Genomic DNA, 24,602 nt, shown 5'->3' with positions numbered 1-24,602 from the left:
AGAATGTCAACATTTGTCATCTTGAAATATTATAAAAAGGCAAAAATCCAAAATCATGATCTTCAGCAAACATAATAAAACAGACACAATAAACAGCATAAGAATATGAAGGAAATAAATCTCAGGCACCCACTTGAGGTTGAAGGAGAAAGAAAGCAATTGAGGGCTAGCCCCCAGCTTTCTCTGTTTTATGGTGCAAACATGCAGTAGGGTGGCAGGAATGAGAGTTGCCCGTACCAAGAAATCTTTGTTCTTGCACTGCACCGCCAAACTGCAACATTATGGTCTTTAAAATTTCAGTAGAAATAGAATGATAAATAAACTTTTAGATACAAGTTTAAATAAATTTGGATTTTATTCTTTTTACTATTAAAACCCAGATGCTCTGATCTTAATTTCAGTCAACTGTTGATTTTGGTATTTGGCCAGTATGTGTATTCAGTGCATCTCTAATGTGTCTGTGTGTGTGCATGTGCGATTCTGCCTTCTGAGATGAATAAGTGCCCCTGCCTCAGCCCACATCTGGATTTTGTGCCCAGAGTAGGCTTGTAAAGGCTCCTTCTCGGGGTCAGCATGGGCTGGTACTGATACGGGTTGGATCTGAGGTTCTGCCTGGAGACAAGGTGAGAGGCCTAGTGCTAGTGCCCAATCCTCCCAAATGATTATCTAGGTGATTTTAGGGATTTCCTCTTGATCCTATGCTCTTTCATTGATTCACAAATGCAGGGGAAGCCTCTGGAGTTTAGCCTGTGGATAAACACAGTGACTGTTTCCTATAAGACTAGTCTGAGTAAATGTGGTTAAATGTGGTAATGGGGTATGAGGAGTTCGTGGGTCTGAAGATGGCTCTGTAGACTAGATACAGCTCAATAAATACACTTAAGAAGCTCCATAAACATTCCAAAATTGAGAGCAGAATTTTGTGTGGTATGTTTTTAAGAGTGTTCGCAGTTTTCACCTTATTTTCTTTTTTTTTTAAGATTTTATTTGGAAGAGAGAGAATGTGTGCGTGTGCATATGTCTGGGGTGTGTGTCTGTGTGTGTGTGTGTGTGTGTGTGTGTGTGTGTAAGTGAGAGAAAGAAAGAGAGAGAGGAAGCAGGGGAAGGGGCATAGGGAAAGGGAGAAGTAGAGTCACCTCTAAACAGGAAGCCTGCAGCACTGGATCCCGGCTCAGATCATGACCTCAGCTAAAGGCAGATGCTTAACTGACTGAGCCACCCAGGCACTGCAAATAAATCTTTTTTAAAAAAAGAAATAAAAGGCATCCACATTGGTAAAGAAGAAATAAAACTTTTACTCTTTGCAAAAGGCATGATACTATATACAGAAAATCAAGACGCCACCAAAAAAACTGCTTAAACTGATAAATGAATTCAGTAAAGTCATAGGATACAAAAATCAATCTTCAGAAATTTGGTGCATTTCTATACACCAATAATGAAGCAGTAGAAAGAGAAATTAAGAAAATAATTCTAATTCGAATTGCACCCAAAATAATAAAATATCTAAGAATAAATCTAACCAAGGAGATGAAAGACCTATACTCTGAAAATTATAAAACACTGATGAAAAAAATTGAAGACAAAACAAAGAAAAGGAAAGATATTCCATGTTGATGTATTGGAAGATCAAATATTGTCAAAATGTCTATAGTACCCAAAGCATTCTACACATTTAATGTAATCCCTATCAAAATACCAAGAGCATTTTTCACAGAAAGAGAACAATTCTAAAATTTGTATGGAACCACAAAAGATCCCAAATAGTCAAAGAAATCTTGAAAAAGAAAATCTCAAGTTATTTTAGAAAGCTGTAGTAATCAAAACAGTATGGGACTGGCACAAAAAGAGACACATAGATAAATGGAACAGAATAAAAAACCGGAAATAAATTCACAATTATATGACCAATTAATCTTCAATAAAACAGGAAAGAATATCTAATGGGAAAAAGAATGTTTCTTCAACAAATGGTATTGGGAAAACTGGACAGCAACATACAAAAGAGTGAAATTGGACCACTTTCTCACACCATACACAAAAATAAATTCAAACAGATTGAAGACCTAAATGTGACACCTGAAACCATAAAATATACTAGAAGAAAACACAGGCAGTAACCTCTTTGACACTAGCTATAACAACTTCTTTCTGGTTATGTCTGTCTTCTGAAGCAAGGGGACAAAAGCAAAAAGATCTATTGGGACTTCACCAAAATAAAAGGCTGGTTTTTTTATTATTTATTCATTTCAAAGACAGAGAATGAGCAGAGGGAGGGATAGAGGGAAAAGGAGAAACAGAATCCCTGCTGGGCAAGGAGCCCGATGTAAGGCTCAATCCAAGGACTCTGGGATCATGACTTGAGCCAAAGACAGATGCTTAACGAACTGAGCCATGCAGGTACACCAAAATAAAAGGTTTCTACACAGCAATGGAACAATCAACAAAACTGAAAGGCAACTTACGGAATGGAAGAAAAAATTTGCAAGTGACATAACCAATAAAGACTTAATATCCAAAATATATGAAGAACTTATGAAACTAAACATCCAAAAAACAAAAAATCCAATTTAAAAATGGGCAGAATACATGAACAAACATTTCTCCAAAGAAGATATCCAGATGGCCAACAAACACATGAAGAAAGGCTCATTATCACTCATCATCAGGGAAATACAAATCCAAACTAGGATGAGATATTGTCTCACACCTGTCAGAATGGTTAAAGCCAACAACACAAGAAACAAGAAGTGTTGCTGAAGATGGGGAGAAAAAGGAGCCCGCATACACTGTCAGTAGGAATATCAACTGGTGTAGCCACTGTGGAAACCAGTACGGAGGATCTTCCAAAATTTAAAAATAGGGCTGCCTTATGATCCAGCAATAGCACTGCTGGCATTTACTCAAAGAATACAAAAACACTAATTCAAAGAGATACACGGCCCCCTATGTTTATTGCAGGATTATTTTCAAGAACCAAGACATGGGAGTAGCCCAAGTGTCCATTGTTTGATGGATGGATAAAGAAGATATATAGACAACAGAATATTATTTGGCCATAGAAAAGCATGAAATCTTGCATTTCCAAAAACACGGATGGAGCTAGAGAGTATAATGCTAAGTGAAATAAATCAGTATGAGAAAGACAAATACCATACTATTTCACTCATGTGGAATTTAGGACACACACATAAAACAAGCAAAAGGTAAAACATAGGTGAGAGAGAGAGAGGGAGAGACAAAGCAAGAAGCAGACTTAACTATAGAGAACAAACTGAAGGTTACAAGAGCAGAGGTGGGTGGGGGGATGGGTGAAATGGTTGATGGGGATTAAAGAGTGCACCAATCCTGAGAAGCACAGGGTGATGTATGGAAGTGTTGAATTACTATCTTGTACACCCCAAACTAATATAACACTGTGTTAACATCATTGTCAACTGACTGGAATTAAGATAAAAACTTTTTTGAAAAAGCCCCGGTCACTTGGGATATGAACTTCATTCATTTTAAGTCAAATTGCCTTGTAAACAACTATTGCTGAGCCCCAGAAGGAAACTCCTCTGTCAAGACTTGGCGTGTGCCTACTACATCTGCCTCATCCTTGGGAGGGGTATAGGAGGTCATAAGGAGCTCTGAGCCAAACATACTCATGGTTAGACCATGTATTTGTCCTTTGGCACTGAGGGCTATGTAAAGTCACAGGTGGACCCACGATCTGGACGATCTAGCTCATGTGGGCCAAAGTGCAGGAAAGTGAACCAGGTCTTATAAAATTCAAAGATTTCCTAATGCATTCCATCTGTGCTAACTGTTCATATGAGGACTCCAAGGGTTCACACTGGGTAAAGTCATACTTCCATTTTATGGGTAACTTTAACCCCTGTATCATAGTTTCTCTTTCCTTTACCCTAAACTCATTCTGGGATGTTGTTCCTCATTGACACTGAACCTCTTCTTTATCTTCATTTTTGATCCCTCATCCTTAAACTTCCCTCTTTGCCCTGGGTTGTTGATCCTGATCTACCTACTCAGTCTGCACAACTGTCAGTCAGAATTCTGTTGTTGCAAATAACAGCAGTAGACTATGGCAAGCTAAAGTAAAATAGCGTTGTATAGAGACAATACGGGATGTCTCACAAAACAGAAAAACAGCTAAGAGCTGACTGTTGGGGGAGGGGGCTCTAGGTGGAAAGAATTCATGGGCAGATTCCTCAGGGCTCAGCCTTCATGACTGACAAGTCTGAGCCAGTTCCTGACCCTGAACCACTAAGCTGGATGTTTAAATGTCAGGGAGAAGTGAATTTGTTTGGTTCAGACCATCTTCCCTCATCGACGATGTTGGATGCTCTCAGAGTGGTGGTAGAAATAGAACATGATGCATCCCTAAAGAAAGGTCAAGGTCCAGTCACCAGGACGCAAGAGAAAGGATACTAGGCGGGTAGAAATACATGCGACAATTGGAATGCCCCAGACAGGACACAGACACAGGGAAAATACAAAGGCTGCACGCACTAGGAAGGGCACTTCTGAGAGCAGCCATGAACCTCTCTGCTGAACATCACAAGCTCAGACTGTTAGCAAAAGTTCCCTGGAGTCAACTTGTGCTCACCCTCCTGGCAGGATGGAGCGAAGCTGATGGATTTTGTTTATGCGAAAGGACCATTTGGTAATCTTGCAGCCACACTCCAGCTATTGTCTCACAGGATATGAGATAAGACTTGCATGCACCAGGAAGGGCGAGTCTCAAACAGAATGTCATTTCAGTGAGGAATTAGATAGAGCAAGACACAATTTCTAACCAAAATTCTGGAGCTCAGCACCCCTTCAAAGCCCACCAAGACAACGACCGAGGCCAGCTTTGAACTGGGACATAGAAGTGGGCACCCTGGGTCAGGAAAGAACTGCCATTAACCAGCTGGTGTCCTTTGACAGTCAGTTCACCTCCTTGAACCTCGGTGTTTTCATCTTCAAAATGTTAAGGTAGCAATCTTCACAATAACCCTCTCTGAATCTACAGCCAAAAGGCCAAGGCTGGACAATGAAGAGCACAGTCCATAACTCCATCCTAGGGCTTCTGTCACTGGGCATGACTAGTTCTGTGTGTGTGTGTGTGTGTGTGTATGTGTGTGTGTCTGTGTGTGTGTGTCCTATGGTACATAGCCATTTCTTCCATGGTTGGAATTCTTATTTGTATGTATACCCAATATATCCAAGACAGTGACTGATGTGTAATCAGCTCCTATTGGATATTTGTGAGAAGAAGGCCAGACTCCACTACGTTAAAAGATGCCATGATCACAGAGCACAAGGTAGGCCCTCTTCCACTTAGAGCAAAAACATCCCTCTCTTTAGAGTTTCCTGAAAACAGAAAATCATGATACTTACAAAGGGGGAATTGGGTCAGTGGAGGGCCTCAAACTTCTGGGAGTAACTGAAACTTAGATTAGAATAAGTCTCATCCAGGGCTTCGTGAAAAAACTATGGCGAGGCATGGACCAGCTCCCTCCCTGTCCTCTGGTGGTGTAAGGGCTGTGTCAAGAAGGGTCTGGAGTCAGAGACTTAACCCAGTGGCATGACACTCATGTTATCACTCTGAGGCAGGACAAGGTGTTTCTTTTCAAAAGCCCTCCAAGGACTTGGGAGTTATAGACAGACCCCCCATTCTGGGGTTATGTGGTGCTATGCGGTTTTCTCCCCATTAACCCCAAATGTGGGCTAGAGTCTTAAGTGGAAGCAAACCCAGGTAAACAGTTATCCAAGGATGTAGGTTGAACAAAATAGAGTCTAGCCACACAACGGAATGTTACTTAACTTTGAAAAAGAAGGTTATGCTGACCCTGTTGCCACAGGGATGAGCCGGGAGGACATGATGCTGAGTGAAATGAGGCAATCACAAAATGTAAATGCTGCATGCTTCCACATAGATGAGGTTCCCAGAGGGGTCAGGTTCACAGAGACAGAAAGTAGAAGGTGGTTGCTTAAGGCTGGGGGGAGGTAGGGAGGAATGGGAAGTCACTGTTCACTGAACAGGGTTTCAATTCTGCAAGATACGAAAGTTCCAGAGATTGGCTGCACACCAGTGTGAATGTACCTAACACTACTGAATTGTACACTTAAAAATGACTGAGACGATTAAGAGAAAGAGAGCGAGTGCCAGCTCTGACTGCCTCACTAATGCAAGGAGCTCAGAGATTTGGATTTCAAACAGAAGCAACATGGAATCGAAATGTCAGCCCTGGTCATAAAGGAGGAAACCAAATTGAATGCAAAGCAACACAGCAAGCAAAATGAGCCCAGAGATGGGAGCCAGGGGTTTCCCTGCCCCTCACATACCAGATGCTATTAGCTCACTCTCCTACCAAAGCCCCAGTGCATGGCAGCCCTGAGCTCCAGCCCAAGGCCATGTGCTGCTGAGGGCAGCCCCACAGCCTCCACATCCTTGTGTGCAGAACATAGATGTGATGTCTGTACCTCTCTGAGCCTTGAAAAACATAACTAACTCAGATAAAGTCATTTTGAGCAGTCTGGGGTCCAGGGAGCCAAGATGTGACAGGAGGGATTTCCACAGCCCAAATGTTATGAACTGCGGGGACACCGTGGGTGTCACCTGCTAACAAATGTGCATGCTGTCCATGTTGACTGCTTCACGGCCAAGCTTCACTCACACCATTGCTTTCCAACCCTTCTCTCCTCTTCTGCACCTCCTTCCTTAGCCTTCCCCACTCTCCCAAAAAAGGCAATGCCTTCATGGAAGTTTCAGCACACCTCCTCTCTGTGGGGCTTCAGCACCAGGTCCCCGGGGGCTCCGCTGGTTCATCTTTGTGCCAGCCCATCAAGAGACTCTTCCTATCAATGTTGGTTCTCCACTTGGAATTCTTGAGCCAGCTGCTAAGATAACACAGGGCTATCCATGCCATTGCTGGGTCGCTGGGAAATTTAACTAACTGTGCAGGGTTAGAAGAGAAGATAAACGTTTAGATCCAAGTCTTAGAGCAAAGCAATAAGCTTCAGACAGTTAGATGCAAAAATAATTCACAGAAGGCAAAATTTAATCTATGCTATTAGGATTGAAATCAATGGCAGAGATAATAAAATGGAAATAGCACAGGCTTAACTTCATGAAAATACACAATTCCTAAATAAAGTTTAAAGGCCTTGGAACAAATTGGTATCCCAATATGGCTGATTTCTACCATTTTCTATGCCTAGCTCTGACAAACTGATTTAAAAAAACAGTAAGGCCTTTAATATAAAAGAAAACAATGACTGTCTACATCACTCTTCTCTGCACACAAAATAAAATGGCTAACTCAAAGTGTTCCATGCACTTTTAAGAGAACATCCAGTTCAACATCAAATGTGATTTATTGTCTATACAATTGTCAGAAGATTTTAATGACAACCCTGGGTGCTGACAAATTGCAGTGACACGAGGAGAGCAAAACCATTTCACTTTTCATGGAATTTTACATCCTAGCAAACCTTCTGAAAAGCAGTTTGGCAATAATAACGAACAGCCTTAAACTGTTCATTTGGGTCAATCCTTCTAGAACTTTATCCTAGGTACACATGTGGAAATATTGCAACATGTACCTAGCTTTTTATCAGTTTCATTTACAAGTACCAAAATCTGGCAGTCGTTTGGCTAACAGCATTTGAATGGCTCAATAAACCAATATATCAATGTAACGAGACATCATGGAGACACTAACCATTACGTTTTGCTGGATTTAAATGAGAATTAGTCAACACTGATTTTAAAAAAGCAATGTTAAAAAACATTCTATATGCATTAAGATCTATCTTATAAATAAACATGCATCTACATTCTTAATATTTTTGGTTAAAAAATGGGAAATATGCTGAGTCAATTGGATATCCTCTTGGGAAAACACACACCATAAAACAATCACTTCCAGACTTATCGTAGATTTAAACGTTGAAGGAAAAACAGTGAAGTATGTAGAAAAAAACAGAGCATCCTTGTGAACCTGAAGTAGGCAGAATTCGTAAGCAGGACATGAAGGTGCAGAACCATAAAGAAAAAAAAGATTAGCATAACGTTTTAATGTTACAGGAGTAGAAATGCAAGCCACAGAACAGGAAAGATTTGCTACACATATCTAGAAAAGATTTAAACCCAGGATTATGAAGAACTCCCGCAAATCAATAAGACAAAGAAAATGAGAAGCCTGGTGGAGAAACAGGTAAGAGATGTGAATGGGTCCCTCACCAATGTGGCTGCCCAAACAGCCAGGAAGCATGTAGGTAGCACTGGGGAGAGCTGAAGTGTGGCCTGGACTGTGGAAACAGCTACCTGCTCGCTCCGACATGGTCCGTCGGAGTACAGCTCGCCACCACCACGTGGGAAAACTGGATCCCTAAAGTTGAGCACAGGTGCAAATACATTGAACATGGGGGTAAATAAATCGTGCTATGTTCACACAAGAGAATACCATAGGGAAGCAAGAAGGAACAATTGTGGGCAATGGAGTGGGTGAGCCCCAACAGCACAATGCTGAATACAAAAGTCCAGTTCCGAAAGAGAGCCCACGGTATGGTTCCGTTTCTGTAACGTTCAAAAACAGGAAAACCTAATCTACGGCGCTGGAACTGAGGAGGGGTGACTGGAAGGGGCATGGGAAGGGCTTGTCCGGCAGCTGAGGCTGGTTTTTATTCTGGTGCCTGTTGCATGGATGTGTACCATCTGTGAAAATGCATCAAGCTGCGCTCTTAGGACTCGCATACTTTTTGTATCTCTACAGCACTTGAATGTTTGTTTAGGACCATGAGAACCAATCCGTGGGTTGGATATATCATCTCTAGATAGGGGCTTCTTGCTTTCTTCTTTATGTTTGTTTTCTAAAATGAGCATATGTTATTTCTATTGTAAGACGACAGTTCTGGCTTTGGTTTTCCTTGTTTGGAGGTCAGCCTGCCTGCCTTCATCAGAACAAGCCCTGGGATGTGTTACACCTGCTGGGTACGTGTGGCATTGTGGACGGAGGGCACCGGAAGAGGTTCCTGCTCCCAGACAAGGTCCCCCTCATTACCCAGCTCCTCCTGAAGCTGACACCAGAATTTAAATGCAGGGATGTTTTCACAGGTTCATGTGGCTGCTCCTGCCCTCTGGCTGGGATCACATCCTCCCACTCACCGTCCTGTGCGGTCTGGTTCTGGCCACGTGTGGAATATCCCAAGGTGCACCATGTCCAGAAAGGAAGGTTGGGGTCTTCTTTGCTCACTTCTGCTCTTAAGGTGTGAATCCCAGCCTGTTCTCCATGGACCAGAAAATATGAGGGAGAGCAGGAGGAAGAAGATTGTACCCACTCCATAGACTGCTATTTTTTTTAATGTTATGTTAGTCACCATGCACACAGTACATCATTTTGATGTAGTGTCTCATGATTCATTGTTTGTGTATAACACCCACTGCTCCATGCGATCTGTGCCCTCCTTAATAACCATTGCTAGGCTCACCCAACCCCCTACCCCTTCCCTCTAAAACCCTCAGTTTGTTTCCTGAGTCCACAGTCTCTCATGGTTCGTCTCCCCCTCCAACATGCCCCCCCTTCACTTTTCCTTACCTTCTCCTAATGTCCTCCATGTTATTCCTGATGCTCCACAAGTAAGTGAAACCATATGATAATTGACTTTCTCTGCTTGACTTATTTCACTTGGCATAATCTCTTCCAGTCTCATCCGTGTTGATACAAAAGTTATGTATTCATCCTTTCTGATAGCTGAGTAATATTCCATTGTATATATGCACCACATCTTCTTTATCCATTCATCTGCTGAAGGGCTTCTTGGCTCTTTCCAGTTTGGCAATTGTGGCCATTGCTGCTATGAACACTGGGGTGCATATGGCCCTTCTTTTCACTACATCTTTATCTTCAGGGTAAATTCCTAGTAGTGTAATTGCTGGGTCATACACAGACCGCTACTTCAAAGGGAAAAAGAACCTGTATCAGAAGACACTGATGCTGACACATGAATTTAAGTTCTGCATCTTATTTATGCTGCCGCCAATGGCACATCTTACCCAAAACACCCTGTCATCCACATCCTTTTGGTTTCAAATATCAAACCAGCCAGCTCACGCTGGCTTAAACAACAAAGGTGCCTGACAGCAAAATTTGGAGATGGGTATGGCATTCAGGAGTGCTCTGATCTGGACTCTGACTCCATATCTCTGTCATTTTCTCAGACTTCCCCCTCTCTCCCTGTTTGCTACCCCTCACCCATGATCCACCAAATCCACCTGCTTCCTCATTCACATCCAACCCTTTTGCACCAACTCTGGGGACCATGAGAATGGCTTGCTCTGAGGTCATGATTTACCTGGCATGTCCACTGTACTGGGACACCTGGATGCTGGAGCTGAGGATGGAGTCACTGTGCCCATGCTACTGAACTGGGAAGGAGGGGTGCAGGGAGTGGTGGGGCTGAAGCAGCAGGTACAGGATCTTAGCAGCAGGGGTGGGCTGCCAATGGGCTGCCTTAGTGCCTCTGGTTGTGCTGGTGGGTTGGGGGACACCTTGTCCTCCCTTCTTCCAAGGTCTAGAGGACATTGGTTCTTCCAGGGTGTCTGGCATTGCTGTGTCACCTGACCCAGAGGATGGAGATGCCCAGGGAGCCATAAATCTTCTCTTCGCCTGCTTTACATCCTCCCAGAATGAAGGACCCACATTCCTTTATCTCAGTCTGTGAAAGGCAGGTTTGTACCAGAGTAGCCTGGGAAAGGAAGGAAATGCTCTGTTTTGAGAAGGACCACTTTATGCAGCCTGCTTCTGATTGTCTTCCCTCCAAGTGACCTCTTCTTTTAACAGCACTGGCCTTTTCCAAGGTCTGGGAAAAATAGCCAAGAAAAGCTCAGGACCGCCTTCTTTTAGGGCCAAACCTTTCCTCCCTTTCATGTGGTAAAGAAGCCCCCTTTGAGGGCTGCATTGTGTAAGTCTCTTAATTGCAGAGCTAATATGAACCAGAGCAGAGTGATCCATCCAAAAATCGTTGTTTGGATTCATGACCGATTTCAAAGGGGACTTGGGGTCCCTCTTTTATCTGGTCTTGTATCGGCTGAATGACGCAAGTGTTTACAAAGGGCTCAGCAGAAGAGATAGCACATTATCACCCCTCCTGCCCTCGGAGGGGAGGGAGGTTTACTCTAAAGATTATCAAGTCAACTCCCAAAGGGTGAGGAAACCCAGACTTTCATGGGCCTGCACAGCTAGGTGTCCCGGGGAGGCCAGAAGGGGATCCCACAGCATCGCCACCAGAAACAGGATCCAGAAGGGGTCAGCACAGCAGGTTTTTGTTTCAGAGAGGAACTGGATCCCAGTGTGCTAAGGGAATAGGAATCTTCTTGCTGGAGATGAAGTCCACAGAGGACCAGACACCAGTCGGACAAGATTGCACAGAGGTTATCAACAGCCCCGATTAGAATGAGCTCAGATTCCCTTTCAGGCTCAGAGGGTGGTTGGCTGACAGATGTGGGTGACAACGTACTGGCTCCCTCTGCCTTTGAACCAGGACCTCACTGATCTTGGGGTGGTCTCAGCCAGGGACTAAGCAGGACTATGGTGCTAGGGTCTGGCTATTTCTACCCAACACAGGACTCCTTCACTAAGCAAACCTGCCTTAGAGCTCACTGTCTGGTGGGAAGGGAAGATGTCAAGTCTGCATTGTCCCAGTCTAATGGCCCCCCCATCCAGTCCTGCTGCTTCCCTTTTCCTTTCAAAGCCACTTCCTCTTCTCACTCTGTCCCAGCACTGGCTTCCCACAGGGTCCGACAGACTCGTCTCATGCTTCTATCCACCCACCCACAAGGAGTTCTCTTGTGACCCCCCCGCCCCTGCAAGAGCTACCACTTGAGAAAGGAGGGGAGAAAGAGGGAGGAAGGAGGCGGAAGGAGATCCACGGTGGGGTAGAGTCTCAGGGGCCTTTCAGGGAATCACAGGAATGATTTGGACAATTGAGAATCTGGTCTTACCCAGATTCTCCTCCTCCCTCTGAGTTCACCATCCAAGCACGGCGTGGGGGGCACTACCTTACTGGACAGAACACCTTCCCAGGGAGGCTCCCCTCAAGGAGGGCTCTTGTCAGATTCAGAGCGGCATACCGTGTCAGTGATAAGCTGTGCTGAGCACACTTCTTGGGTGGAGACCTGTCCAAGGTTTTCACAACCCAGGAATGCCAGACCCCACTTCTCATCACCCAGTTTTGTCTGACCTGGCCCCAAATTAACCAAAATGCCTTCTCCTGAGGCCCCAGAGTCAGACAGCATCCAGATGCCCCTGGTGCTGCACCAGGAGTCTGGAGGACAGTCTGGAGGACCAGCCAGCCTGGGCAGTTCTGGCTGAGGGCACACTCAGAGGCAATCCATCCACATCTCTGGGTGAGAGCTTGCTCCTGTGAAGTATGCTGTAAACATTCTAAGGCTGCCATTTCCTCCGAGATATACCCTAGTCACTTCTTTGTTCCTTGATGTATAGCATAAGATAGCTTTAAGTGATGTTTGGAGAATTTAGTTATTAAAAGAATGTGTTATGTGGAGAGAGTTTTTAAGTTGAAATTCAATATATATGTGCATTCAAACCAGGTCTCCCAGATCTCAGCCCAACTCTAACATCTAGCACTAACACCCCGCCTCACCCAAACCCACGTTCCTTGAACTTGAGCCCAGGGACGAGAACATGTAACTGTCTCTCCATCCATTGACATTTTTGCAGGGCATCAGGGGCTGTCCATAGCCCAGCCTGTGACTCTATGAAAATATGTCTCAAAACCAAAGAAATAATGGGTTTGTTTTATTTTTACAGTGGGTGGGTTACAGAAAGCCAGGAAGAAATTCTGTTTTCTAGAATCCTTGTTTTACTTGGACAGAGAAAATGCCTCCCTAATGGGTGTCCTTGAAGGCAATCAAAGCCAAGAGAAAGCATTGCCAAGTTTCAAAGGGTAAATATTCCAAAAAGTAATATTTAGCAAATTATTTTCAGGAACAATGCCCATTACCACCATAATTATTTATTAAGGTTTGGAAGTCTTGGTCATTGTAACATTATAATAACATAGGAAACAGAATAAAATGAATGCATATGGTAAAAGGAGAAAAATCCTCTTCCCAAATAATACCAGTTAGGAATATACTATCATTTAAAAACAGTTCAGTTAAGTAAATTTAAAAGGCAAATATGTAAAGACCAATGGTGTCTCAGTAGAGATCTCATTCACAATATTAAAATTGTTATATACATAGAGATGAATTCAAGAAAATATGCAACATGTAATTTATATTCAAAGATCTATCAGACGTCATAAAAGACAATAAATTTGAGAACAGAAACATATTTCTAGATGTAAGAATGAATAATAATTCAAAGATAATTTTTATGAATTTGGCAAAAATAATTTTGAAAATCATCTGAAAGAACAATTGGCTTCGAATATCAAAAAATAGTCTGAAAACTAAGACTAATGAGAAAAATATTTATAGTTCCAGCAGATATTAAAGTATATTTTAAGAGAAACATTAAAATATTAAAATATTGCTTAAAACCCAGAAAGGAGATGAAAGAAATAGAATATGTATGACTTGATTAAAGGCAATCGTATATAGAAATATAGTCAGTCATCTATGGAATTTTAGATGACTAGTAGACACATTTAGTAAAAGTAAAAAAGAAATAAGTAAAACTAATTTTAATAATATATATATTTCATTGTGTTATGCTAGTCACCATAAAATATATCCCTAGTTTTTGATGCAGTGTTCCAAGATTCAGTGTTTCTATACAACACCCAGTGCTCCATGCAATAATACATTTTACTTAATGCTCTGTATCAATGATATTTCAATATGTGGTCAGTATAAAGAAATACTATTAAGATTCTTTACATATTTCTTTTGCACTAAGTCTTTGAAATCTGGGCTATCCACCTTGCCAGTGTTCGATAGCCACACGTGGCTACTAGCTATCCCTCCATTACAGCAAAGATTGTGGGGAAGGAATTTTATATATTATGGACAAGCATCAGGAAAACAATGGAGAAGGAAAATAGATATTTAATAAGAGTATGATGTCCTGATAATAATTTGTAAAATTGAAATGAAATGAAACCACACCATAGATCATCTGTTGCAATAAATTTTAGAAGAAGTAGATTATTAATTATTTTTAAAACTAAAAGCCAGCAGTGAGTTGAACAGTGTTATGACTTGGGTGGACCCGGGTGGGAGGTGCCACTGGATCCAGGACAAAATGGCCTGAGGAGGAAGGGAAGAAGGCAGGAGGTGACAGACACAATGGGAAAGATGACCTGTTCATCAGCAGGGAGGAGTCCAACAACCAAAAGTCAGAGAGGCAATTTCCAGAATGATTTGAAAGCTATCAGGACCCAGCAGGCCTAGTGGGGTGAGGCTGTATAGCAGAAGTTTCCGGGCCCAGTACCAATTTGGAGTCCAGAAGGGTGTTGGTCAGTGTTGGGTAATCTGTCCACAGTGGACAGGGCCCCACCCATGGAAGCCCCACCAGAAAGACTGGAGCTTGTCCTGGGGAGAAGGGCTTGTGGAGTCAGCATGTCCCAAGAACTATCAGAGTTTCTTATGGCTTCAGTCCTAGAGGGATAGTAGGATAGTAGCCACAGACATACAGTTGAGTGGAGAGCAAGGCAGAAGGTGAATGCCTTGGACAGATAGCCATGGGAGTGGAGGATGCTATAATGGACTAAACTTTGTTTCCTAAATTTATGTGTTGAAATCCTCATCCCAATTACCTCTGAATTTGACTACATTTGGAAATAAGGTCTTTAAAAATGTAATTAAGTTAAAATTAAGACATTAAAATGGGCTTTAATCCAATATGGCAAATGTTTTTATAAGGAGAGACAGTTAGGACACAGAAACACAGCGAGACAGCCATGTGAAGACCCAGGGAGAAGACATTCTTCCACAAGCTAAAGACAGAGGCCTCAGAAGAAATCAGCACAGAAGACACCTTGATCTAGGACTTCCAGCCTCTAGAATTATGAGAAAATAAATTTCTGTTGTTTAAACCACCCAGTCTGTGGCACTTTGCCCCAATAGATGCAGAAACTGAAGACCGCACCAGTGAGATCCCCCAGACCCATGCCTGGTGCACAGTAAAGGAGTGCCCATGGGGTCAGCCCATAGGAGTCCTACCTCTGTGTCTTGGGCAAGCAACACTTCCTACTGAGAACTGAGAATAAATATTTAAACTGGTTGAGAATACGGCATAGGGCACAAGGTAGGACCCAAAACTAGGATCTAGTTAAATTTGAATTTCAAATAGACAACAAAAATTTTTGTTAAATTTTATTAAACAATATTTGTTAAATTAATATATTAAACAGTATTTGTTAAATACTGCATGAGGCATGCTTATTCCAAAATAATTATTAATTGTTCATCTGAAATCCAAATTCATCTGGCCATCTTCTAGTTTAACCTGCGAAATCAGATAGCCCCATTTAAGTATAAGGAAAAGGCCACAGGTCTAGTAAGAAGTGCAGAGGAAGACAAGGCAGGAGAGCCTGAGATGAAGTAGGCTGACCAGGAGGAGTGAGGAGGACTCACTAGGACTAACCCAGGCACATGGGGAAGGGGACTTTCCAAAGACTAAAGCCACAAACAGAATTGCAAGGAAACGTCCAGTAGGCTTAACTACATCAATGTTTCATAACTAAATTGAAAAGAGATGAGGAAAAATAGTAGACTGGAAAAAAACCATTCCTACAACATGAGAGAGTTGGTATGGAAATGAATACTCATTTCAGTTTGTAAGAAAAGTAACAGCATTTCAGTAGGTCAAGGGTGTGAAGAAAAAAAAAAAAAACCAAAAAACAGAACATCTACAGTTTTCATGGGCATCTCGGTGGCTCAGTCGGTTAAGTGTCTGCCTTCAGTTCAGGTCGTGATCCCGGGGTCCTGGAGTTGAGTATCTCCTTGGGCTCCCTGTAGGGAGCCTGCTTCTCCTTCTGCCTCTGTCCCTCTCTCTCTCTGTCTCTCATGAGTAAATAAATAAAATCTTTTTAAAAAAGAAAAGATCTATAGTTTTCAAACAAATTTGTGGAAATATAGCTTTTTTAAAAATAATTTTTACAGCCAAGTTTTTTAAAAATTAAGGGTTGGGGCTCCTGGGTGACTCAGTCCATTAAACATCTGCCTCTTGAGTTCAGCTCAGGTCAGGAGCCCCCATCAGGCTCCGTGCTCAGCGCAGAGTCAGCCTGCCCCTCTCCTCTCCTTCTTGCATTTTCCTCTCTTTCTCTAAAAAAAAATTAAAATCTTTAAAATTTTTTTTAAAAAAACAAATAATAATTTAAAAAAATAAAGCTCAATTTTCATCTTTTTAAGTAGGAACATAGTCAAATAACCAAAATACTCAGCGAGCATAAGACCAGGGTGTAGCCAGCAAGGCCCCTCCGGTGGTGGAGATGGTCTCACAGCCCGCTCACACCTGCTGACCCGATGAAACCACTCCTGATTATGTCCTCAGGGTAATCATTTAAAATAAAGAAGGAAACAATGATAAAAGATGGCGCATTATTTCATCATCATGCCCATAAAATTATAAAAATGCTTGAACAATGACTGGAAGGAAATATGGCAAAATCAAAGCATTTTATGTGAGTATCACTTTATCTTTAAAATTTCCTCTCGGGTCATGACCATATTCTTCTTTATAATGACATGTTTTAATGGGAAGCGCAGTTCCTTTTTTGCTCACAAGGATTAGGGGTGAAGGCACGCCCACGGGACCTCCACGAGGGCTGAGGGACCGTCTGCCTCGGCTGGGTCTGGACATGCACGGGGACCGACTCCAGGAGACTTCCTGTATTTGTCGTCTGCTTCTGCAGGGCTATTGCTGGCTAGCCAGGTCTTTGAAAGAGCTACTGAAAGCTCTAAAAGATTTCCTTTGGCCAAAGGTTCAATGGACTATGAGCCATTTTCAACAAATAAACGTTTCCATTGAATGAGACAGCCATTGTTAATGCGATATGTGTGTTCACTGAAATCCTAATGTTCTCCAGTGGTGTCCACACTGTGTTCTCCCAACTAAATAGGTTCCTGAGCTGACAGTCTTTGTATGGTCTGCACTAATAAGTCTTTGTTAACATTACCCAGCTCCCCAACATTTAGGACAAGGGAAAGTGGGGTGCTGCCTTGTCGCCGAAGTGTGTGTGCTTTGGTGCTAGGGTAGATGGTCATCAGAGCTGGCAGGAGAAAGACACTTTGCTTTGGGTCATGTGAGTGGATACTATCACTGTTTTGGGGAGATCCTAAAAAAGCAAAGAATTCATGTTCATGTCAAAAAGTGTTGGACTCTCCTGAGATTCACGAAGTGTTTCTCACTGAAAATTCATCCACAGCAGATCACTGGTGTGTTAGTCCGTCTGGGCCTCCATAACAAAGGACCACAGATGGGGGGGAGGGGCTTAAACAACCGAAATTGGCAGTCTCACAGTTCTAGAGGATCCAAAGTCTGAGCGCAAGGTGTTGGCAGGGTGGGTTCCCTCTGAGGCCCCTCTCCTGGGCTTACAGATGGCCGTCCCCTCCCCATGTCCTCACAACTCTGTGTGTGTTTGTGTCTTAATCTCCTCTCCCTATAAGAGAGGAGAACTAGCCGTCCTGGCTTTGGACTTACCCTAATGGCCTCATTTTAGTTGAATTACCTCTTTAAAGACCTTTCTACACATACAGTCACCTGGGGGTCAGGACTTCCATGTAGGAATTGGGTGAGGAGTGCCCACTTCAACCCACAACGACTTGTGAGGTCAGTGGGGACCTTCTCCCTTGTTGGCTCAAAAATGCATAGAATCCCATGTGTTTCCAAGGGATCCCAGATGTCCTGTAAGGAGAGCCATCAGTCCTAAGCTAACTACCCAGATAAACGTGCCTGAAAAACCTGACTGATCAGCCTGGGGCGAGTGGCTTATGGGCGACACTCATTTCCTCTTGGCATTCCTGAGATTCCTGTCTCAGTCTTGTGATGGCCTCTGAGTGGGGGAAACCTAGTGCTTACAGGTCTCTGTGTGAGTCCCGTCCATGGTGCCGGTTAAGGAGCGGGTCTCCACTAGGTGGCTGTGGGCCCCTGAGGGCTGGGGGAAGTCTCCCTCCCTGGACACCCCTAGTCCCTTGGGTTATAAGCGTCCTTGAGCCAGACCTTGTTCGTAGCCTGATGGCACCTCTCTCTGACTTTTGGAGAGGGCTTGAAGCCGCATAAGCCCTCAATTCCATTTCCTTGTTTTGCCACAGTGCGTCTTAGTGTGGCCAGTGAGGGCCAGGCTGCCCCAGCACACGGCCTTACTCTGATTGTCCTCCTGGCCTCCCGCTCAGCACTTGTCCTCTGCCTTCTGGGTACATGGAATGTGCCCAGCATTGCTAGAGGCTGCACCCACCTCTGGGAGCTCCCTAATGGCTGTTAGGATAAAGTGACACCATTTTTAATGCAAGTTCAGGGTCTGGATTCATTGGCTTCCTGTCCTTTTCATGTGCTTTATCTTTTAGCCATGAAGCACAGGGGTGGCAGGAGAAATCTGTTCAGCTCTTGCTGGAACCAATAGGAAAAAGCATGCATTTGACGGTCTACACACAAGTCATTTGGGTCTGCAGCTCCCCTCCTCCCCATCAGGGCATGAGGCTGGCCCACCTCCGCAGTGAGCATATCCCTAGCGCATGACTGGGCTTTACTGTGTCTCCCGCAGCATGGGGAGGGGTGGCCCGGCGTGCAGGCGGGATGACCCCGCAGGGTGGCTTCCTCCCGCAGAGGACAGCCAGCCAGCTCTGTAGCTTGGGCTTATTCTGTAAAGAAGTCAACAGATCTTATGCAATATTTGCAGCTGGGGAAGGGATTCCTAATACACGGGAAGGAGCACAGCCCTCGGCCTGTGAGCGTCGTGGCGCAGGATGAGGCATCTGCCCCCTCCGAGAGCATGTGTACGGCACCAAATGAAGCCAGACCTGTCAGGAGCACAGTTGAGCAAGACCGAAGGAAACTGTCCAGGAACCAAACTGAGCGCGCAGATGAGTCAGATGCAATTTGGCTTCTAGCCTCAGGCAGCCCCAAGACACTAAATACGGCACCAGAGCCTTCATTCCCTGGCCTGCCGGCAGCCCTACCAATGATTAAAAACAACCAGGGAGCCTCTGATTATCTGTATTGGATGAAATACAGGCTCTGAAAGGATCCATAGAATTGCTCCTCATTCAAGTGCAAGACAGTGTGACTAGCCACAGGCCGGTAAGATCTCACACACAGGTCTTGCATTGAGAAGTATAAGGATTTTCTGGATCACTGACTTCATGGGGTTTTGTTCTGTTTGCTTGGTCACTAAGCATCGCAATTTCTAACATGAACCAATACTGGAGAAACAGGGCGGTGGAAGGAATTAAAGATCCTCTCTTGGCAGAAGGACCTCAGAGCGGGAAGAGGTGAGAGTTGTAGGAACAAAAAGAAGGACAGCGGGGGAAGGACCCGGGGAGCTCATCACTTCCCCTGGATCCCACTAGGCTGGGAAAGCTGGCTGAGAGAGTGGAAGGAAGTTATGGAAGGTGATGCCCAGGGAAAAGGGGTGAAGGGTGCATGGACCTGTCTCTGTTCTCTTTTAGAGCTGCATGTGAATCCTCAATTATCTTGAAATTAAAACTTTGGTTTCAGAACAGGCAGCAGGTATGTGGTCCCTGGGCCTGCCCAGCACAGCACACCTGAACAATCCTTGAGTCCCTGTTGCCTTAGGAGGACAGGGTCTTGGGGGTGCAGTAGAGGTAGGGCCTCTCTGAAGCCCTGTGTCACTGGCTCACCAAATGGATGGGGGCTGTGTTGTTCTGAAAGCCATGTTACTGCCTTACACCTGCTCCCACCCCACACCTGCTCCTGCCCTACACCTGCTCTAGGCCTACACCTGCTCCAGGCCTACACATGCTCCTGCCTACACCTGCTCCCACCCTATAACTATTCCTGCCCTACACCTGCTCCCGCCCTAGAGATGGTGCTGCCCCCCCCCCTGCCCTCACATCTTAGAAAAGAATATAGAAGTTTGGGATGAATCCACCTGGACAGGAGACCCAGATACCGAGACCCCAACTCTTTAAAAGAAGGAAAATGACCCCAGCATAACTGTATGATCTATAATAGCAGTGTTTCCTCAGGCTTCCAGATTTGGAGTGAGATCTTGGAATGTGAACAGTAACAAGGGTTGATCCAGTTCGGGGAAGACCCCAGCAAGGACAGCTGTGGCTCCAGAACCACTGGGTTTGAATGAATGAATGAATGAAAAATGAACAAATGAACAGGAAGCCATCAGCATGCATACCCAATACTAGGCTAGAAAGTCTTTCCACGGCTCTGTGATCTCTGGATCATTCCTGTATTCCTCTAACTTGGGCCTCTGTGATCCAACAATGCTTTTCAGCAAATGCTTCCCGTCAGGTGGGAGGCGAGTGCCCTGCCCCTGCTGATGACGTCTCTTACAAGCAGGGTGGGGACCTTCAAGAAGGAATCCCTTCTGGAATCCATTCTTGCTGGCAGGGATGTCTCCATACTAATTCTGTAAAAAAGAAAATAGCCGTGTTTGGCAGACATCTCCCAAACCGTGAATGCTAAAGCCTAACTAACTGTTTTTGACAGTGACACCATTCAGTTCCTGGGGATACTTTTCACCACTAACCTGCCCAGCAGATCCCAGCAGAGCCCCCACCCCAGGGATCAGGAGCAGAGAGGCAGTGGCTCTTTCCAGAGGGGTTTCTCTAGAGCTGAGACGGGTCCCAAGGGACACCTGCTCCCCATTTTCTGGAATACATCACTCTCCCAGACTGCTGGAAACGTGACCACAAAAAAGGGTTCACCCTCTAAATGTCCAATGACATTTGCTGTCAATCTGAGGAGTGTTGGCCAAGTGTTGGTGTTGGCCCAGCTGGACAACACAGTGTAGCAGATCCAAGGCGTCCTGAGACTTGAATGCAGAGGAATGTTATTTCTTCAGTTTCTTTACTACTAATCCTCCCTTTATGACTCCATTCACTGGATTTGGGGAAAAATAGCTAAATGTTTATTCTTTTTTAGTGCTTACTCCCATCTGATAATTTCCAAATTGCTTTTGTCTGTCGCAGAGCAAAACCAAAAGGCTCTGTTTCTCGGCAGCTCCCTCCCCACCTGCCTCTCTCTGATATCCTTCCCTGTGCAGGGAGCAGGACCGCCTGCCTGGGGCGCTTGTGCTGGGACTGAAGCCTCGAGGTACTTGCCTGCGGAAATTTCCAGTAGACGGTGACCTCGGTCCCTGGGCTACTGCTGGCCTTGCCAGCGTTTCTGACTCACGATGCTGGTGTGAAGGGCAGTCTGGTGTGCCTCGGTGGGGGAGTGCTCTCGTGGTGCCTCCTGGTGGCCTCAGCTGGCGCTTGAGAAGCTCTAAGACCCCACTTCCTGTTGTAGGACTTTGGCTTGCAGATAACACAGGGTTGCGGCAACAGAGGCCCGTTCTGGGCTGCCCCAGGTGCATGGGGGAAATGTGGCCTTGGAAAGACCAAAGTAATAGATGAACCTGCAAGACAAAGGGTCAAGAGGCCAGTGGTGTTCTTGCTGGAGAGCTGTGGTTCTCAAAGTGTGGTCCCTGGAGCCTCAGCATCACCTGGGACTCAGCTAGACAGGCAGGATCTCCCTCTCCCGGATCAGAAACTCCGAGGATGGGGGTTTTAAGAGGCCCTGCAGTGGACTCTGATGCACTCCAAAGTGTGAGAACAGGAGGAAAATGTGCCTCCCTGAGTAGTCCTGAGTGGGGAAAATACGAACTTGTGGTCAATTACTTTGTCCCTTTGATTTTTGTTTTTAGGTTCAGAAACCATGTTTCATCAACTTGAACCACATAGCAAGGAAACAAGTTTTGATCAAACACTTTTCTGCCCCTTATGCTCTAGTGAACATCACCAAGGTCAGGAACTGCGGTGTTAAACACTTTCCTACTGTTGGTTCCGACATGGAGTCCCAGGGGACTTCAGGCCCCTCCCAGGAAAAAAGGTGGGTGACCCCACGGGGCCAGAAATTCAGAGAGGTAGGGCTGGGATGAAATCTATAAATCCATTACCAGAAAGTCCAAACACCCCCATCTGTTATAAATGAACATGCCTTTTTAGTGACAGAAAGCCTCTCCTTGAGCCAGAGGGTGAGAGGGTCAGTGAGAGGGGGGTGTATTGTTGAAATCTGTGTCTTTCCAAAGCACGGCTGTCAGTATTTTGGGCAGCTCCTGAAGGCTGGTCTCCATCCAAATCCAGGCCAGCCTGGAGCCTGGGTTTCCTGAGTGGGTTCAGCATGATTCCAGCGCCTTTGTCTCCAGGCTGGGAGCCCACTGTGGAGTAGAAACACCTCTGAGTGAGCCCACCTTACCCATACCTGCTGTGTGCCCTGAACTAGGCTCCTGCTCCCAGGAGTCTCCATGACCCCTCAGTTGGAGAGGAGAGCACCTCTGTGCCCATTTTCCTGGTGGGGACAGTAAGGCTGCAGCTGTCCCTGACTCTGTGACATGAAGGATGTTCCCTAGCTCTGTACCATCAGGGAGTTCCTCCCAGCTCCTTCCAGAGGAGCTTTAGGTATAATTCTGCTTGCAAAAAACCAAAGTTTTGCAAGTCAGCTTCTGTATCTTAGGTGTTAGATATTTATGAGGATTTAGGAAATGGATGATCTTTCTGGAAATAGGTGCATCGACAATGCCGTGTCCCTCCAGAACCTGATCAGTGGAGGACTTGAGGAGGCAGAGGGACCTGTCACCAGAAGATCCAAGATTGCTTTGCAAAAGAGACTGCCTTCTAAATGTGGCTTTCTTACAGATTGAAGCTAAGGCACCCACACTTCCTCCCCAGTCCTTCTGAGTTCTGAGCAAGTGTGCACTCTTGTACAATATGCAGCTTGAGTTAGGTGTGTCTTCTGAGCAAATAGTGGACCTCACCACCTTCGCAGCAGCTCCCCCCACCCTTCCCAGCTCCTCCAACCCCTCACAGGCCTAGCAGACTCAGGTCCACCAACTTTGGCTCCAAGACTAGGTAGAGGGGACATATTCTGAGGACAAGAAGATTCCAGATGGTCAAAGAGTTTACTATGCTACTCAGTTCCCAAGAAACTGAGCACTTTCTAGCACCCAAGCCTCAGGATCTGAGTGCAGGCCCCAGTACCCACCGGTGGCCTCCCTTACCTGCTATACCTACTTCCTTTCAGGGGTGGAACTCTGGGACCCCAGCCTGTCGGGGTCTCTGTGTGAAGAGAGTTGCCAGGCACAGCCTCCGGTCACAGGATGTCCCCTGGCGCCCTGCCCTCACCCTAACCCCTGTGCACTACCCACAGAGAAGACAGACTTAGCTCTTCCTGTAAAAGTCCCCCTCCATGAAAATGCCACTTCTTCAGAAAACGATGTGTTCTCAAAATCTGTCCGTGCCTGTTCTCTGCATCGTCACTAGGATATAACCGTGGGTAACGGGGATTTATTTTACTCTGCATTGAGCCATTTCTTAAATTAAAACAAACATATAGTACTTAATAGGACAAAAGTACACACATTTTAAAGATAAAATCAAGACGATTTCAGCTTCTCGTGGACTCTCCCTGGCTATTTCCGTAGCTCCTGGCATCATGCTCAGGCTCTGCTGTGGGGATATTGTGAGCGGAAAATGTCAGAGACGGAAGGAAGCCTACTGGGACCAAAATACACACGGGAACCACCCTCCCTCCTTTAAGACCCCATTTATTAAGCCAAACACAAATGAACCTCCTGACTCTGGCCTCCCCCTCCTCCCCTGGCCTGCCCCTCACTCCCTGCTCCTTCTGATCCTCAGGAAAGAGCTATGGGGATGTCTTCATGACCTTCTCACCGTTCGGGCGGGAAAACAAAGTTCCAGCTGCTGTCTTGAATTTATCAGACTGCAAATCGTATGGTGGGGGTATAGCTCAGTGGTAGAGCATTTGACTGCAGACTGCAAATCGTTTTCTGCTTCTGAGGCTTTTCTCTCCAGGAAGGTGGAAGGCTTAAAATCAACTAGGACAAGAAGATCCCCCCCTTGCAGCCAAGTGCTTGGCCTCCCTTGTGGAGACCAGTGGAGCCGGTGGAGCGGTGACGCTCAGCCACAGAAGGCCTGTACCTCGGCGCCGGCAGGCCTGCGAGAATGTTCCCCGGCCCGCCCCTCGCCCCTCTTCTCTACAGCTAATTCTTGGGAACCACCCTTTAGAACCACCGTGGTAACTGTCACTCCTCAAAGTGTGGCCCCAGAGGCAGCATCAGCATCACCTGGCAGCTTGCCAGAAATTCAATGTCAGACCCTACCCCAGAATGACTGAATTGGAGTCTGAATTTCCATGAGGATTTGGGTACCTGTTAAAGTTTGCAAATCATTGCTTCAAACCACGCTCCTGGAGGAGGAGTGTTTCTTTCTTTCTTTCTTTCTTTCTTTCTTTCTTTCTTTCTTTCTTTCTTTTTTTTTTTTCCCTGGGTATTCCTAGCCTCTAGTGAAGGAATGAGTGAGGCTGGGATCTGCGGTCGGGGCAAGCACTCTAGCTGGAGAGAAAACCTCCATCCTGCACATGCGTGCCTGTCAGAGTACATACATA

This window comes from Mustela putorius, unplaced genomic scaffold, assembly GCF_011764305.1.
Source record: "Mustela putorius furo isolate JIRA1106 unplaced genomic scaffold, ASM1176430v1.1 tig00003869_pilon_pilon_pilon, whole genome shotgun sequence".
NCBI classification, from domain to species: Eukaryota; Metazoa; Chordata; class Mammalia; order Carnivora; family Mustelidae; genus Mustela; species Mustela putorius.
This window is presented reverse-complemented; position numbering follows the sequence as displayed.